The sequence below is a fragment of the Harpia harpyja genome, chromosome 9 (assembly GCF_026419915.1).
Source record: "Harpia harpyja isolate bHarHar1 chromosome 9, bHarHar1 primary haplotype, whole genome shotgun sequence".
Taxonomy (NCBI): Eukaryota; Metazoa; Chordata; class Aves; order Accipitriformes; family Accipitridae; genus Harpia; species Harpia harpyja.
The window spans coordinates 26,851,533-26,868,397 of record NC_068948.1 but is presented as its reverse complement, the minus strand read 5'-3'; the positions used below and the strand labels follow the sequence as shown (position 1 = coordinate 26,868,397).

The window sequence follows — 16,865 nt, the reverse complement described above, 5'->3', positions numbered from 1 at the left end:
GCTGTCTCTCAGGGCATCGGATATAACCCCTGCAGTCCATGGCACTTGGCATTTGCAGGAGTTAAGGAGATTGCAGGCAGTTGCCAAGTGTAATCAGTGGGGATAGGTGCCACCGGACCCCACCCCTGGGGCTTCTGCCCTGCTCTGGGGTGGGAAAGGGGCTGCGATTTCCCAGATTTTGGGAGGGAGAGGTGAGATAGGATGGAGGAGCGCAGGAAGGTTCATGACTGGGAGCTCACTGTCCTGGGAGCATCCCCTATCTATTCCAATATGCTCGCAGGAATCCACAAATGCAAAAAGGATGAAAAGTTATTAAATTGGGCTCAGAAAGCTGCCACTGATGGTCCTGATCCTGCCAACTCAGGGGCTGCCTGGCCCGGTGGAGCGGGTGCTGGGGCTGCTTGGTGCTGGGCAGGCTGGCTCGAAGGCAGCGCTCCCGGAGGGCTGCTCTCCTTCAGCATCACGTGCTGCAGCGATGCTAATCCCGTTTTGAAAGCCCGCGCCCCACGCTGCACCCGCTAATCCCCCTTGCTAACGCGGCTCAGGCTGCGGTGCTGCCTCAGCGAGCCCCAGGGTGTCCATGCACCCGGGGCCCCTCCGTGGGTGCACCCGGTCGTGTTCACATCCTCTGCCTGCTCCTGCTTCAGCCTTGAGGATGCTCATGTGCTCCCTGCCCTGTGCTAAAGGGTGCTGAGTCCTGGACTCTCCCCTGCAAAACACACAGTCAGATAGAAGCTGATGTAAAGTCGGCAGGGCTGGGCCACACTGGGTGCATCCTAGCCCCAAGGTCAGGACATCCCAACAGCCCAGGAAAGCACAGCGGCTGCCCAGGAGGAGGGATTCACCTTACTTGGCCAACCTGGCTTCAGCACAGCCTCGATTACTTGGCACGCAAAGACCTCGCCTGCAGCACCAAGGTAGGTGAGCGGCTCGAGCCTGCCCGTGTCAGATTTGGGGTTCAGCACAGGTTTGCCGGGCTCCTCCCCAGAAGCAGCCGTCTTCCCGGCAGTGCTGGGGGCTTTGCAAAGCAGCTCCTGCTGGGATGGTGCAGGCTTCGGGCGCTTAAGGATAATATTGTTGTTCCCTTCCGATGGTAGCAGCTTCCTCGTGGGAGAGGGGAAAAAGCACAAACCGAACTGGGGAGAAAATAAGAGGGAATGTTTGCCGACTGTCTGCTGTGTGTTGTTGCTGTTTGTTGTGTTTCTGCGGTTGCTTTGGCAACCCGGGAAGACATGCCAGGCTGTAGCATCGCTGGTACCAGCGCTCTGTGGCGAGGAGCCAGGGCTCGCTCGACAGGGCAAAGCTGCCAGCCCGGTAGCAGTCCCAGGTGGGGATGGGGGGGCTTTGGGGCAGGGGGATTTATGGGGTGATGTTTGTGCCCAGTTTAGCTGCTTCCCTCCTGGGTGAGCCTGGGATGGGTGCTTGCTTTGTACCCCTAGCCCATGGCATCCTCTGAGAGGGACCTGGACCTGAGCTGAGCAGAGAAATGTGGCTTAAAGGTCTGATGGGTCATCCTCGCTCACAGGGGGAAAGCAGCCAGCCCTGGGCTGCCCAGGGAGTATCTGGGCTCATTGCCTTCCTTCTTGTCCAGAAGAAAGAGAGCAACCCAGCAGTATCATGGAGGGGTGGCTGCTGCTGTGCAGCACCGTGCAGAGCTCACAGGAGGGGTTGCAAGGGCGTCAGGTAATGCTGTGGGTGGGTGCACACATATCCATCCAGGACAGGAGTCATTCCTCTTATACTGGTGCACCGAACCGTGGCCTAATGCAGGCAGAGTTAAATTGCTTCCTATCTCCTAGAGCTTCATCTCCTGCTTTGCAGGCTGGGCAGCATAGGGTGGAGGCGGCGAGGGATGGAGCTGGGCTCCCAAGGGTCAGGTTGGGGCTGGGGTGACCAGGGCAGAAGAGCATGACCGAGGAGGGGAGAGGGGCCAAGAGCGGGCTTGGGGAGGATGGCGATGCTCCCAGAGTCCCTCGCTCCCTCCTGCAGCCCCTGGAGCTGTGTGAGAGCTGACATCTATCAGAGCAGGAGCTGTGTGTGCCCCACGGCATCCCCAGGGCAGAGCAATCAGGGGGTGGGTGAAGACTTTGCCCCTGGGGGCCAGGAACCTCTCTGTGCAGCCAAAGCAGCACCAGAGATGTGTGTTAACTCTTTGGGGGCTGCAGCAGCAGAACTGAGCTCCTCAGGAATGTGGCCATAGTCCTTCCGGAGCCAGCAGACCCCAGTGCTTTGGTAGTTATCCCTGCAAGCCAATGGTTTGGGGGCTCTCTTGCTTTCCATCCCACTTTGCACAAGAAGTGTTGGCGTGGAAAGGTTGCAGCCTGTCGCTGCTTAGAAGTGCCAATTTAATTAAATTTAATTTAATTGCTGCATCTCCAAATGGCGCTTGTTTTAACTGAAAGGAGAGGACTGATGAGGAATCCTGCCCTGAACTGGAAGCTGACTCATTCTCCTCCCAGTCCTGGGGTCAGCACTGGATTGCAAATAAACACACCAAATTCCCACTGCTTGGTTCTGGGAACATGCTCCCGGCCCCGTGCGGAGGGCAGAGACCTGGGAAGGGGCTGGGTATCTGCCTGCCTCCTGCTGCGTCCTCCCACCCTAGGAGCAGGGGGGGCTTTGGTGGCACCTGGAGCCATCTCGGGGGAGTGGTGGGGGGAATGAAAACCCCAGGGTCTGAGGTGGGATGGGAGGAAACACCACTTTGCTCTGATGAGGGTCTGAAAAATCCCAAAGTGCGGAGATTTACTGCCTCTTCCAAATGGAGAGAGCAAGGATCAGGCCCCAGCTCTCTTGCATCCTTGCTGTAGCTACCACATGAGACCCCCATTCCCTTTTCCTTTGCTTCCAGCCCTGCGTAGCCCCATCCCCTCCTTGGTGTACGGTTTCCATCACAGCATCTCTGGGTGCAGCTTCAGCCCAAGTCTCGGGAGCAAGGCAAACTGAAGCAATAAGAGTTTGGAGCTGGGACTTGAAGCCGCATCCAACTCCCAGGATGGCGGGGGGGGGGGGGTGCAGCGCTTTCCGCCCCAAAAAACTTCACTGCGTGGGGCTGAGCAGAAACAGGAGCTGGTCGTGAGTCACCCCATGCGGCTCCCACCGAGGGTGAGGCAGAAGTGACCTTGTGCCGCTGAGCCAGCGTGGGCTGGGGACCGCGGCCTCGCCAGCCATGGGAAGGGGAAGCTTTTGCTCAGCACAGATGCTCCAGAGGAAAGAATGAGCTCCGGGGTTGAAACCACCGTCCGGAGGGGACTGGAGCAACAGGCATGAGGTCAGGGAAGGTCTGGGGTCTGCCCCGCCTCTGAGGCGAGAGCACGAGTATTTGCTGGAGCAGGGAGGCAGGATTTGGGCACTGCTGGCCCCTTCGCCCGACCTGCTGGGCTGTGTGCTCTGGGGCTTGGCGAGCAGCACGCTGCAAGCCAGCCCGGGAGAGGACTCATTCTTCTGTGAAACTCCACAGGAAAAAAAAAAATCTTCCCCTCTACTCCTGCCACCTTGTCCTCAGCCTTGGGATCCTTCCAGGCTGGCGCTCGTGAATGTTCCCCACCCCCCCACCCCCCGCCGTCAACTTCTTTTGCTTGAATCAGCGGACGTGACTCACCAGGATGGAAGAAAGGGCTCGGGCGAGCTGTGCTGCAGCCCGTGAAGGCGACATCGGGTCCCTTTTGGTACGAGGGCCGATGCAGCCGAACATCACGGAAGCGGAGCGGCGTTGCAAGGGGAGGCAAACTCTGGGCTGCCGTTCACCTCTGTCCCATCACTGTCCCCTCCCCGTGCCCAGCCCAGTGGGTGCAGCAGACTGGGAACTGGTTGAGCCGGCGCACCCTGTCCCGGCAGAGAGGGGAGATTCCTCTGGTGGGGGGTGACCCTTGGGGGGGCTGCAAGACACGCCTGTGCCTTCATCACTGGGGTGGTCATCGCACCCCGAGGGATCCGGGTGCTGGGGATGTGCGTCGCCTTTCCCAGGGGACCGTCGGAGGGGAGGAGGAGGCAAAAACCCAACTGTGGCAAGTTTGTGCTTTGCTGCGGGGGGAGAAGATGGAGAAAATCACTCGGCGGTGGGTTTACTCCTCCCAACGCTGAGTTAGAGGAGCAGCCAAGCAAGGGTGCCAAATCTTGGCTGGATTAGTTAAAGAGATCAAGCAGCCGAGGGATTAGGGAATCAAGACAGCCAAGCCACCTGTGGGGGGCGGGGGGGAACCTATGGAGGAGGATATGCTGGAGCTCCAGGGAGAGGTGTGCAAGGCCTGGGCTTTGGAGCGATTAGATAAGTGAATCAGGGCCTCAGAGCGATTAGAGAAAGAAATCAGGTTTTACACCAATTAGGTAAAGTCCCCGAGTGATTAGATACAGTGGTGGCTGCAAAGAAAGGTCTCCCAGTGGTCCTTGGTACAGATAGAGCTGAGAATTGATTAAAGGACCATCAGAGACTGAGAGCAATTTGATAAGAAAACAAAACAGTGGATGAATTAGCCTGGGAAAGAGGACGAGGGTGGGTGATAACAAGAATAGGGGAGCAGAGCTGGTAAAACCAACCACTACAGCTCCTACCATGGGGCTGGTGGAGCAGCTGGGGTTGGGATGGGATGGGAGGAAAACAGTCCCAATTGGATCCTCCAAGGGCTGTGGGGACCTGAGGCAATGGGCTGAGTTTAATGGACTATTTCAGTTTGACATTAGCATGGGTAAATTCACAGCCTGGCCTAAAGATGAGTTTATTCGTGGCTGTGGCTAATGTTAGCCCTGTGCAACTCATCGTGGGATGCAGCAAAGCATCTCCAAGCTGCTGCTCCTCTGAGCAAGGAGGTCTTGCTCCTCCAACCAAGAGAAGCAGCAAGTTCTTAATTTCAGAGAATTTATTTTTTTAAAAGCAGGTTTTGCTCTGGGCTCACACCGTCGCACACCTGGAGCAAGTTTATTCACTGGAAACACAGTTGTACCAGGGTAACTCAGACCCAAGTCCCGTCCCAGATGCTCTGGGAGCTTTCAGACACGGGTGCCAGACGAGCAAGCAATTAAGTAACTCAACAGAGCCTTGAAATAATTAGACCAAGGAACACAGCTCTGGCAGATGAGTTTAGTGAAGAAATGGGAGTGTTGGAGAAATGGAGATGAGAAGGGTGATCAGGTCTCAGCACAATTATCTAGAGAAAGTCTGCCCCAGACTGATTAGAGGAAGGGAAAAGAGCTTTCCGGGCAATTAGGTGAGGGAAATCAACTCTGGGCAGGAAGAAAATAGACTATAGAAGAGATTGGGGTGGGAGATAGCAAGTTATCTCTACTCCTGAGTTAGACAAGGGAGCTCAATAAGGGCTTTCCAACATGGAGGCAGCAATGAGGATTAGGGGGGATTAGGCAGTGGAGGTGGGTGTGCAGCGGGTGCCCAGCCCTGGGAGGGAGAGACCAGGTGCTGGGCAAGAGCGAGTGGGGAGGGAGGTGGCAGGTCGTCCCTGGGATTGAACAGGACAAACCGAGCCCCGCACCTGGGGAATGGGAGGAACGAAATCCTGGGATTAGGGCTAACACAATAAAATGGGGGTCCCAGCCCCGGCAAGGCAGCAGGGAGCGATGGGGATGGCCATAGGTCGGAGTGGGGAAGGGAGTTGCACGCTATTTCCAACCTGTCACGCGGCAAGATGCTTCCTTAATCTGTAAAATGGGATTAGTCCCTTGTGCCCAGAGAAGTTAAGAGCTGGCAGGTCCTTTCTGCATGAGTGACTTCGACTTTAGGGCAGGGGAACCAGCGGGAAGGGAGAGCATGGGGTGAACAGCCCCCGGGATGTGCCCCGTGGCACCTGGCGGTCCCCGGCCAAGCTGATGGGAGAATGCAGATAGTCATGCAAGACGGGGTATCTGCAGCAGCAAGCTTTACCCTGGGTTTTGGGGTGCTGATCCACCATGAGAGAGGTAACAACAGTTGGCTGCAGCCCAAGGTTGCATCACAGGTCAGCAGCAGCTGCAGCTAGAAATTGCCGAATCCTTTGGAAATGGATGCATTTGCTATTTAATTAGCCTTGACTGCTGCTGGAGCAGATTTTGCTGGTCTTTTCCTCTCTGAAGCTGGCCCTGGCTTGAATTTGCAGGGCTTCAGGAGGCCAGGCTCCTTGCGCTTTTCTTTCATTCTGTGCCTTTTTTTTTTTTTTTTTAAATTCTTGCACATAAAGAAGGAAAGCGGAGGGAGGGAGCACAGCGTCACCCAAGGCACATGATGCTGACTCTGGTGCTGCTGGAAGGGGAAGCTGCGGTTTGGGTGCTGGGTCATAATTTGGCCTCTGGCAATGACCCTCTTGGAAAGGTAAGCGTTGTCTTGCCAAGCTTGGTCAGGGGACTCGCGCAGCCCCCTCAGGAGAGGTGGCAGTGCTGGTGGTGGGACGGCTGGAGTGCGAGCGAGGGATGTCACGAGCAACGACCCAGGGTGATGCTCAGCCCTTGGGTGCTGCTTGCAGCCAATCCTCGCAGTGATGGGGCTCAGCCCCAGCGCTCAATTCATGCCAGGCTGCAGGGAAATGGGCTTCCGTGCCTTTCCCCACCACAAACCATCCAACCTCAAAGGCGACATGCTGGAAAACAAGCTCCAAGTTAACCTAAGCACTCTTGCAAGTCAAGGAGATTTTTTAAATTTTAAAATGTATTTTATTTTTTATTTTACTTTTAATTTATTTTATTTTATATTTTATTTTATTTCATATTTTATATTTTATTTTATTTTGGTTTGTTTTATTTTATTTTTAATTTTATTTTTAATTTTTAATTTACTTTTTTTCTCCTGATTTGCACTTGTGAGGTTTTGCCACAGCTCCCGGCAGCTGATTGTGAGCGACGGAGAGCAGAGCTGGGGCCAGCCGGGGAAGGTCTCCTGGACACTCGTCCCTCCTGGGCATCGCAGTCCTGCTTTGAACAGCAGGAGGGAAGCCCTGACATATCTCCTTCACCCTTTGGCCTCTCTACTGAGCTTGCTGGGATGAGCCTGGTTTCTGTGGGGTGACAGCATTATCTGGGACACAAGTAGAGCCAGGCTCTGCTCTGGTCCCTGTTTCTTTGCTGGCGGTGGATATCCTCAGGAGATAGCAAGGCAAATCGTCCCCCTGGGACTCCACGTGCTTCACCTCCCATCAGCAGGATGGAAACAGGGCTTTATGCTACGCTACAACCCGGCAAAGCCCCAGGAGAGGCGTGTGGGTCCGTCCCTTGGGGGGTCTGAGGGTGCAGCCTCCTCCCAATTACGAGATGCTGCTTTTGTTCAAACCCTAATGTGGATTTCAGTGTTTTCATGATTTTTTAAATTTTTTTTCCCCCTTTCCAGTTCTGATGAAAAAAGTATTTGGGGAAAAAAGAAATATTTAGACATTTCCCTGACAGGCAAGGGAAGAGCTGGAAGGGTTCTGAAAGATCTTCCGTGGTACGGCATTGTGCACGTGCGCACTTATGAAACCTCAGCACAAAGAGTCGGGCTCAGGGATGCATGCATCCTCAGCAGCCGTGCTCCAAGCTGCGTCACGAGCCCCAAAGGGTGGAATGTCAGTGCTCACCCGTGATGGGTCATTCGTCCTTCCACGGGCCCAGAACAACGTTGCCTTCAAAAGCAAGATGAGAAAATGGGTTTGAGCTGGTTTGGGGGAGGTTTTTGGAATATATATATAACACATCCCCCCCGCAAATCTCATGTATATAAAACAAATATAATCTATAAAAATATATTTCTCATATATATATAAAAAATACATATTTAGCATTACATTATGGATCTGTCAGTGCTGGAAAGGGAGTTGGTGTTTGTGGTTCATAATCAGCCACCCGTTTTCACATCACTGGGGTGCCTGGGCGCAAACAGAAGTTGGGCCACACATACCTTGAAAGGGCCAAGGAAAAAGCCCATCCACAGCCCTGTGACGCTGCAGGGACCTCGGGAGTGTCAGCGAGGGCTGCCGGGGACAGACCTACCCTCCTCCATGCCGATAGCACTGGGATGAGCCCAGACCTCCCTTCCCAGAAGGCAGAGAAATCCCCAGCCCTGAAACTTGCCTTCCCCACCCCATTTTTTCTCCAGCTCACACCCTATGGTTTTGGTCTTGGGGAGACGTCAGCTGCAGAGAAGGGCTGGCCGCGTTACCCCGAGCGAAGGGTGGCCACTGCACCCTGCACTGGGGAGGGGACAGTTCCCATCCTGCACCCCGCACCCTTCATCCCAGCCTCTTAGGCTTCACCCCATCGCTTTGCCTAATTCCACGGGGGCAGAGAGCCCCCCTCCGCACCCCGGCAGGGCTTTGCCTTCCCTGGGGCTGGCTGGCTGGACCCTGACCCACTGCCATCCCTGCGGGCTTGGCACCCACTGGGTCCCCCACTGCGTGAGCTCCCCGGACGTGGATGTGCAGCGCCACGCGTGTGGGGCTGCCAGACTGCACCCTGGGGAGTGAGAGGGGCTGGGGGGCCTTTTGCTTGGACTTGGAAGGAGAAGTTCAAAGCCCACTTGCCTGGAGACGTCGCAAAGGCATTTTCCTGCTCTGAATTTCAGTGAGTTTTCTTGCAGAGGTGTTCAGTTGCCCCCCCTCCCTCCCTCCCCATCCTTTTCTAGCGCATTGCTGGGGTGGGGGACATAAATGCATTTAAAGAGTTTTGTGGCTGCAAAAATCTCTGCTGCTCTGGGTTACACGCAGCCTCTGAACGACCATGGTGGGGAGATGCCGGGGCAGGGCAGCTGCGGCAGTGGGACGAGGCATCCTGGTCCCCGGCCCCAGCCCCTGGCTGGTGGGAAGAGTGAGGCAGGGCGAGCTGTTCCCAAACCACCCTGTTGTCCTCGTGTCCCTTCGGGAGGGGACCCACAGGTGCGGTTTTTGCCCCACGGCCATGTCTGTTCTGCCTCGGCCACCCTTGGTCTGCATGGCCCCCCGCTGCGGGGTGGGGGGGCCAGAAGCCCGGACAGACCCATGGGAGATGGGAAAGGGGAGGTGATGTGACCGTGAGATGGGGTCTGCAAGTTGGCTGTCTTCCCCATTAGCAGGGCTGGGCTGGCACAGAGCACGCACATCCTTGGGCCGTGTAGGCACGGAGGGTGTCAAGGCAGTTTTGCCCCCCTCTCTGGGTCAGGGCGGCAGCGACAGGGAAATGCCATCCCACCCGTCGGTGCTGGGTTTGGGGTCGGAGAGCAGTGCGGGGGGGGGGGCAACGGGCTGGTGGGAGCCCCGGGACTTGCTGCCCCTTCCCGCAGCCCCCACTTGCATCCTGGCTCCATCATTAGCCTGACCCCTGATTACACTCCGCAGGCTCTGCATCGCTGCTGTTGCCTCGGCAACATGTCGTTGCCACAGCAACCGTGACAACCTTATGTTCATTAATTTAAAAAGGTTCACAGTGTAACAAATGAAATAGTTATAAGCTTGTCAGGGTGTTAAGGAGCAGGGGCTGACAACTTGCCCCCCGCCCCTGCCCCGTGTGTGCCTGCCGGAGCAGCCCAGCCCAGATCCAGCCCGATATGCCCATCCCAGGCCCTCCAGCCCAGCTTCATCACACCATCCTTAATTGCAGCAATTAGTTTGGGCCAGTTTTTGGAACATCCTGGCAGCGTGGCATCACTCGGTGACCTCCCTGGGGAGCAGCAGACCTGGTGCACGACCAGGGGCTCGGATGCAGGCTGGGGGGGGGTTCCGCGGTAGAGGGGGGTTTGGACCAAAGATGCGTCCTGTGTTGGAACATCCACCCTGTGGCACGGCTGATGTCTCGTACAGAGTTGGGGTTACCCTGCTGTCCTTCCCTGGAGTGAGTATGGGGTCTCTGATAGACGACAATTATTTTCATGCAACCTGTAGCACCTTAGTATCTGCACTATTAAAATTAATATCTTTACCTTTGTACCCAACATGGTTGAGAGGGGGAGAGGATGAACAGACAAAATATATGATTATATATCTCTTGTTTCCTTAGGAAACATGGACAGATCATAGATACCCTGAACAGCCTATATCCTCAGCTGGTGGCAGTTAATCCTGGCTGGCTGAGCCAAGCAGCTGGGGTAAATCAATGTTTTCCTTGAAGTCCCTGAGCCAGGTTGCTGGCAGGTACAAATAGGTGTTGCAAAACTGAAGATAATAAAGCCATGGCAGTTCATGCCAGTTGAGTATCTGGCTCTTACTTCATTATGTATTATTTTGCTGAAATCTCAGCAGAATTCAAGTTGACCATAACCCTTTAATCTCAAATAAAGGCCATCCTCTGTTTGGATTTTTGTAAGTGGAAACATGAAAGGAACCAGTTTAAAAAAAAAAAAAAATCTCCTGCCATTGCGATTCCACCCGGCGAGCTGAGAATAAGGTCATTTTTCAGCAAGCAAAGCAGCCGTTTTAGTTAAAAATAAAAATGGTGAATTCTGGGCCACATCCTTTCCTGGCGGAAGCCAGTGCTGGGATTGCACCAGTTTTTGCTAGCTGAGACCCAGTGTTTCCTGGCTCCGATGGCTTGTGCACGTGGTCCCTTGTGCTGGCAAAGTGTCATTCTGGGGACCAGCTTTGTCCCTTGTTTCAGCCCCTGAGCTGCTTTCCTCATGTGCAAGAGGTGGTTGTTGCTGTGGTTATGGCAGGGGGGTTGCTCACCCACCAGTTTCAAAGACCAACCCCGCTCTCCCCATCCCCACGGCCATCCCTGCAGGCAAACGAAGCACAGGCAGGAGCTGGTGTCGGAGGATTCATGCGGCAAAGGGGGATGGCAGCTGCTACGGTCCCACTCTCTGCCCGGTGCCTCAGGGCTGAGTGGTCTCTGCAGGCAGCAGCAAGAAGAGAAATCTGGTGAGCACCCGCGGGTGCTCATCTCCTTGCCTTCAAGAGATCCTTCAAAATCTTTCTCAATAATTAAACAAGCAAGGCCTAAAAATAGCACCAAGATCTACTATATGTGGCAGGATAATTTAAGGGGAGAGCAGGGAACAAAATGTCCTCTGTGTCCCAATATTCCTCCCAACAACTTGGTGGGCACCAGCCGGGCGCGGGGAGACTGCTGGCTTTTGGGAGCAAGGGTCTGGTGGTGGGTGGCCATGATGCCCTCCAAAGCAGCTGGGCTTGGGGAAGTTTTGTTCCCTGGAAGAAGCTCTTTGGCAGCTTTTTATGTCGTGGTGGGTTTTGGAAGGGCACGGCAGCCTCAGCTGGGGGTCCCAGGCTGCAGCGAAGAAGGGATGCATTTGGGCGCCCCATTGTAGCTTGGAGGCTTCTCCTCCACTCCGGGCACCAGCAGCAGGCACCCCAGATCTACCCCAAAATAAGCCAGTGGCACGGTCGACCACCCAGCCTGTGGTTCAGATGCTGCCGTGTATGGCAGCCCAGGAATAGCATCCCCAGATGCGGCAGCTTGAGCCTTAAATACCCACTCTCTGAAGCCCTCACTTATCTTCAAAGCTCTCCAGCATGAAAGCAGGTCTGCGGTGGAGCAGATAAGCCCATTGCCTGAAAGGTAAAGGCACTGCTCGAGCCTCTGCTCAAGGGAGAGGACTGTAAGGGGAGACGCTGGGCTGGGGGGGGCTCGGCCCCTTGGGGTGCAGGGGCTCAGGAGCATGCCCGTGCCATACTGTCCCTTTGAGGGGGGGCTCATGCTTCTCTGTCCCATGGGGAGAAGCAAAATGGGACTCGGTGTCAGCGGTCCCAGAGCACAGCAACGTAAAACAGGGCTGCAAACCGCCACTCAGAGTGTAATTAATTATTCCGGCTGTGAGATGGCAGGGTTAGCCAGGATGCTGTGCCAGGCACGCTGCAAGCTTGCAGCAAGCTCTTCTTGCAGTGTAGAGGAGCCCATGGGGAAAGGGAGCAGGGCTGGACCCTGTGGGAGCGCTGGGATGCCTGGAAAGAGGAGAAAAGGAAGGGATTAGGAATGAGCAGCAGCCCCAGGGGCAAAGTGAGGGAGGCAGCCAGTGCTGCTGCCTCTCCGTCCCCGTTTGGGACATCCCAGGACCTGTCTACTCCCCAGATGGGGTTCCCAGCCTGGCCTCCAAAAACTCCCTCGCAGTGAAAGGCAAAGAGCTCAGCCACGGGTTGCATAACTGGGAAAAAAGGCGTCCTCCGGAGCCGAGTGGCTGTCAGCCAACGTTTGGCATTAAAGTGGAGCAGAGGATACCGGGAGGGGAGCGTGGATTAGATGGGGAGGAGACAGGATCAAGTGAGCAGCAGCAAGGGCAGCCTGGCCGCTGCCTTGCAGGGGGGTCACACTCCCAAGGGCCACGGCCAGGAGGGCTCCAGCCTTTTTTTGTGGTGCAAAGCACGGCAGCATGCAGCTGAATCCGTGGTGCAGGGCCCTGGGCACCTCTCATCTGCATCGAGGCTCGGCAGTGCTGCGATGATGGCTCGAACCCACGGCTGGGAGGCTGCTTTGACTCATGGGTGATAACGACCTCACCCAGGAGAGGTTTTTTGTTTTTGTGTGCGCTGGGCTCAGTTTGTGCAGGTTTGACTGGCTGGGTGATGGGGAAGGTGCTGGGCCCTTTCATTAGGGCCAGGCATTTGTGCAGCAGTTACAGATAGTGTCTCAAGGAGGGATGCAGGAGGGGAATGGAGATTGTCAGGTACAGCAAAGAGGTCCCAGCTGCAGAAACCCAGATCTTTGCTTTCTCCAGGCTGCAGAGCAGGGAGCTGCTCTGGATCTCACACTCTGATTCAGCAAGACATTAAGGTTTGTAACTTTTGGGAGTTCCTTGAAATTGGGCTGCTCCCAATCAGCAGCTACTCCTACACACAAAAGATATGCACTTGCTTGGGGAGCCTGCTGAAGCTCTACCCCGCCGGCGGCTTGCAGCCGCCACATGCACCATAAAAAGGAAAGCGCAGCTGCAGTTTTCTGCTTTGGAAGGAAAAGGAGAGATCTAGTTAATTTGAAATTGCAAGATGCTCTGCAGTGTTTTTCTTCCAACATAGACATTTTCACAGCCTCAGTTAGGTGATAAGCAGCGTGCTGGGCTTAACCCTCAGGGATGCTAAAAGATGCCTCCCTTGCTGGTAAAACCCCCAGCAGTGGGAGCTGGGGGATGCTCTGCTGTGCCCGCTCGGCCCCAGGTACTGCTGCTGTCCTAGTTGGAAACCTCCAATGCAGACCAGCAAAGTTGTCACCAGCTTGGGCTGAGCTAAGCCCCAGCTGGGTTTGCTGCCTGCAGAAGTTTTTGGACATTTCCCATCAGGGTTTGGCCCCGGTGGTTACCCCAAGGAGTGTAAGCTGTGGTGTGCAGATCCCACACCACACCATACTGCAGAGGGGTGAAGGCAGCAGCATGCTGGGGTTGCTGGCAAACAGTCCTGACCAGCGGCCAAGCCCAGGGCTCAGCCGATGCTTTGGAATGGCAGCGGGGTCTTACCCGTGCCCCCCCCCCACACCTCTGCCCAGTTTATCAATGCCAGTGGCCCAGCAATGCCCAGGCTGGTCCAAGCCTCCAGCCAGCCCTGGTAGTCCGGCTCAATGCGGGGGGGCGGTGTCACCCTCCCTTTGCCTCGCTGTCCAAGCGGGGTGTCGGAGAGGATGAGAACGAGCTGTCCCCGCAGCGGGTCCCGTGCTGGCCTCGGGGACACTCATGCAGGGCTGCCACTGCCTGGCCCCCGTGAAGGGGTGGCCCTGACTCAGTTCCTCTCTTGGCCGCAGATGGCCTGTGGGACTTTGGGCAGGACGCAGAGGGTGGCTGCCTTCTGGAAGTTGCTTTTTTTTCAAATTTCTCCTCCCTCTTCTCGTGGTGGCTCCTGTTTGAGGGCTCGCCGCGATGGTTCCCACTCACCCATCTGTCTGCCTTTGAAAGCAAAGCATTTCACAGGTCTGGCTGTGAGTGTGGCAGCGCAGGCGCTGCCGGCGGCACTGAGCAGGGGCTGGGGATGCTCGAGGGGAGGAGGTTCAGGGCTGTGAGTTTGTGCCCTGGGAAAGTGCCTGGGGAGCTGATGGGCAGCGCATTTGCACTCAGCTTTGCACCAAAATCAGGATCAGAGCCAGGAATCTCTGTCCCCCAAGAGCCAGTGCTGGTGGCACGCTGCCCAGGCTTGCCGGCCTTGGGTCGAGGATCAGGGCGAATCCCGTTTTAAGGCAAAAGGTTATGGGCGGGAAGGAAGCGATCATAAAGCAAACACCACAGCGTTCTCCAACCACACATGACTTTGGCACAATAAATAGAAGGGAAAGGACAAAAATAGCCCCCAGGGTTGCAGTGTGGACAGAGAGAGGAAGCAGGGCTGTTTCAGGGCCGGGGGGTTTGCTCTCCCGACCCACCCCGAAGCCCTGAGTCACGGGTAAATTGATGTCCTGCGGCGCTGCAGCTGTAAGGCAATAGCCAGGAGCAGAAATGATGAGCAGGCTTCAGGGAAGGCACCTGAGCCCTTGCAAAACTCACTGCACCCCATGCGTGAGCCCTTGCAAAACTTGCTGCACCCCACACCTTTGCAGAGGTCTGGCACCTTCCCTGCATACAAACCCTGTTCCCAGCCCTTAGGACCCAGCTGAGCTGCACCTTAATTTGGGCATAGGCAAAGCCCAGATATAAAGGCACAAGGACTGGCAGCCGGGAAAAAACACCAGGAGTCTGGCTCTGGCTTTTGGAGCTGGGTCTGTGAGCTTGCACATCTAACGCAAGCTGCCTTCCCTGGCCGCCAGCGCTTCTGGTCCCCATTTGGGGTGGGTTTGGAGAGTGGCAGGGAGGGAGGATTGTAGGCATGGACCTGGAAGCAAAATGTTTTCACGCTCCCATGCAAGCCTTGCTATGGGAAAGAAAAAGCCTCATCTCACCCCCTCTGCTTCACGCTGGGGTGACACCGGGAAACACCTTCCTGGCTGCACCAGGACCTCGGTGCCATTTGGGTGGGTGGGGTACAGTGGGGTCTGGGGGGGCAGCACCCCCCCCAGGGCTCCCACACACCCCTCCCCACATGTCCCCACTGCTGGGGTGCACAGCTGGAGCCCTCGCAGGGCCCTGCCACTTTAAACCTGTCTCTCCCACGTGCTGTCTGGTTGTGCTGGAGACGGTGACGCAGGCAGGACGTCAATGGCTGCTGTGGGAGAATTTAGACTTGGAGAGGAAGGGGGGGCAGGGAGGAAGGGACCGTTTGCAGGGAGCAAGGGGGCCATGAGGCCGGTGAAGGTGCATGGCCAGGGCAGGAGGGACATGACCCCCCCCCCCCGGCCTTGCAGGGTCCCCTGGGAACATCGCTGCCGGCTTCGCTCCATGCAACGATCCCCCCACCAGCAAACGCTGGAGCCTCCACCAGCTGCCAGGGCAAATAATCCGCCTCCGGCGTGCCCATGCCGGGGTGGGTGACGTGGGGGGGGCTGGGGTGGGCCATGTGAAGGCGACGCTTCCTCGCCACCCGCATGGCACCACCCCCTCCCCACATCATCATGGCACGTGTGCCACCCTCGTCCTCTCCGCGGGTTGGGTGTGCAGCGAGTGTGCCAGCCTCTGCGCCGCGCCGTGCCCTGGGCATGCGTCACCCTGCAGCCAGGAGGGTCGCGGGAGCCACAGGGAGAGGGGCTGGCAGGGACCCTGGAAGGGGTCACCGGGGCTGTCCCTTGGCTCAGGGATTGACCCCATGAATGCATCTCACTGCACAGCTCCGGCTCCTCTTCCCGGTTGGTGTTTGGTCCCCTGTCCCCAAAGGTGGGCTGTGCCACCGCCGAGGGCACTGTCACCCACCCCCAGGGGTCAGGGTCCAGGTGAGGTGGGGCTGGCAGGAGACCCACATCCCCCTCCCTCGCTTTAAGCTCTGCAGCATCCCAAGGGTGGCGGCATTGCCGGGGGACAAGCTGGTGGTGGTACTTCCACGCCAGAGAGTGATGAGATGAACCGCAGAGTTTGATTCCTTGCTGCATCTGACTCCGATCTTTTTAAGAGCCAAATTGGTCTCCAAAACCAGGGTGGGAGCTCTGCTCCCACTCAGCTCAGAGGGAGGAATGGTAGCGGAGAGAGACCAAAATTTGCGGCAAGGAGGGTAGAGATGCTGCTCCACAGCACAGGACACTGCTCTTGGCCTCCTGACTTTGAAACCAGCCAAACCAGCCTCAACTGCCTCCTCTCCCATCCTCCCTGCACTTGGTGCAGGAAAGGACAAATATTTTTCCCACTTTAGGTTTTTGGCTGTCTTTTTTTTTTTTTTTTTTTTTTTTTGTAATAGCCTGAGGGTGTAGGTGGCTGCATATCTTGGAAGACCCAGGAGTCCTGCCTCCTACCTGCTGGCATAGGGCAAGGGAAAGCAATTTCCACCGTCAAGAGGCTGCGTACCAGCTGTACAAAGCCATCAGCCTGGTGTGGGAAGGGAGTTACTCAGCATTTGGTTCCCAAGAGAAAAAAAAAAAAAAATACAGCTCTAACTGACTTTCCAAAATACTTTGAGGTTCATAGTAATGTTCTCGTTTTCGTCTCATAAATATCCTGGGTTGGATCCTTCCCGCATTTCCACCCTGTAGCTCACGGAGAGACACCGGAGCTTGGCTGCTGCACATTATTATGACTATTTTTATTTTTTATTTCTTTGGATGCATGATCTCAGTTGATTGGAAAACAAACGCCAGAGAATCCTTGAGGAGAGACTGCAAACAGCTCTTGGTGAGATGACTAATCCCATCTCTATCTAAACCAACAGAGTGCTAAAAATAGCCCTATTTCTAACAATAAATATAATAAAATATCTAACTGACAACAAACAGCCCCAAAAAGCCAAACACACTGAAAAGTCCACTAGAAATACATATCGTGATGGGGGAAGGAGCCAGCAGGAAACTGTGTCACTGAGTCAGAGGGGTGATGATGGCAGAGGTACCTGTGCCACCTGTGATGCTCGAGTCGGATCTGGCCTCTCTGTCGAGTGTGTCTTACCTCTTGCCCTAACAGAGATATTTGTGCTTTTGCTTAGTTTGTCCCAGATTTATGTGGG

At 55.8% G+C, this 16,865-nt stretch overlaps 1 long non-coding RNA gene across 1 annotated transcript; it reads left to right on the top strand.

Annotated features, from left to right (window-relative positions):
* Positions 1–14,065: 14,065 nt before the first annotated feature.
* LOC128146082 (uncharacterized) lies at positions 14,066–16,336 on the top strand. The gene is made up of 2 exons (XR_008236675.1): positions 14,066–14,231; positions 16,107–16,336. It is a non-coding gene; the product is annotated as an uncharacterized LOC128146082 (long non-coding RNA).
* The last annotated feature ends 529 nt before the right edge of the window (positions 16,337–16,865 follow it).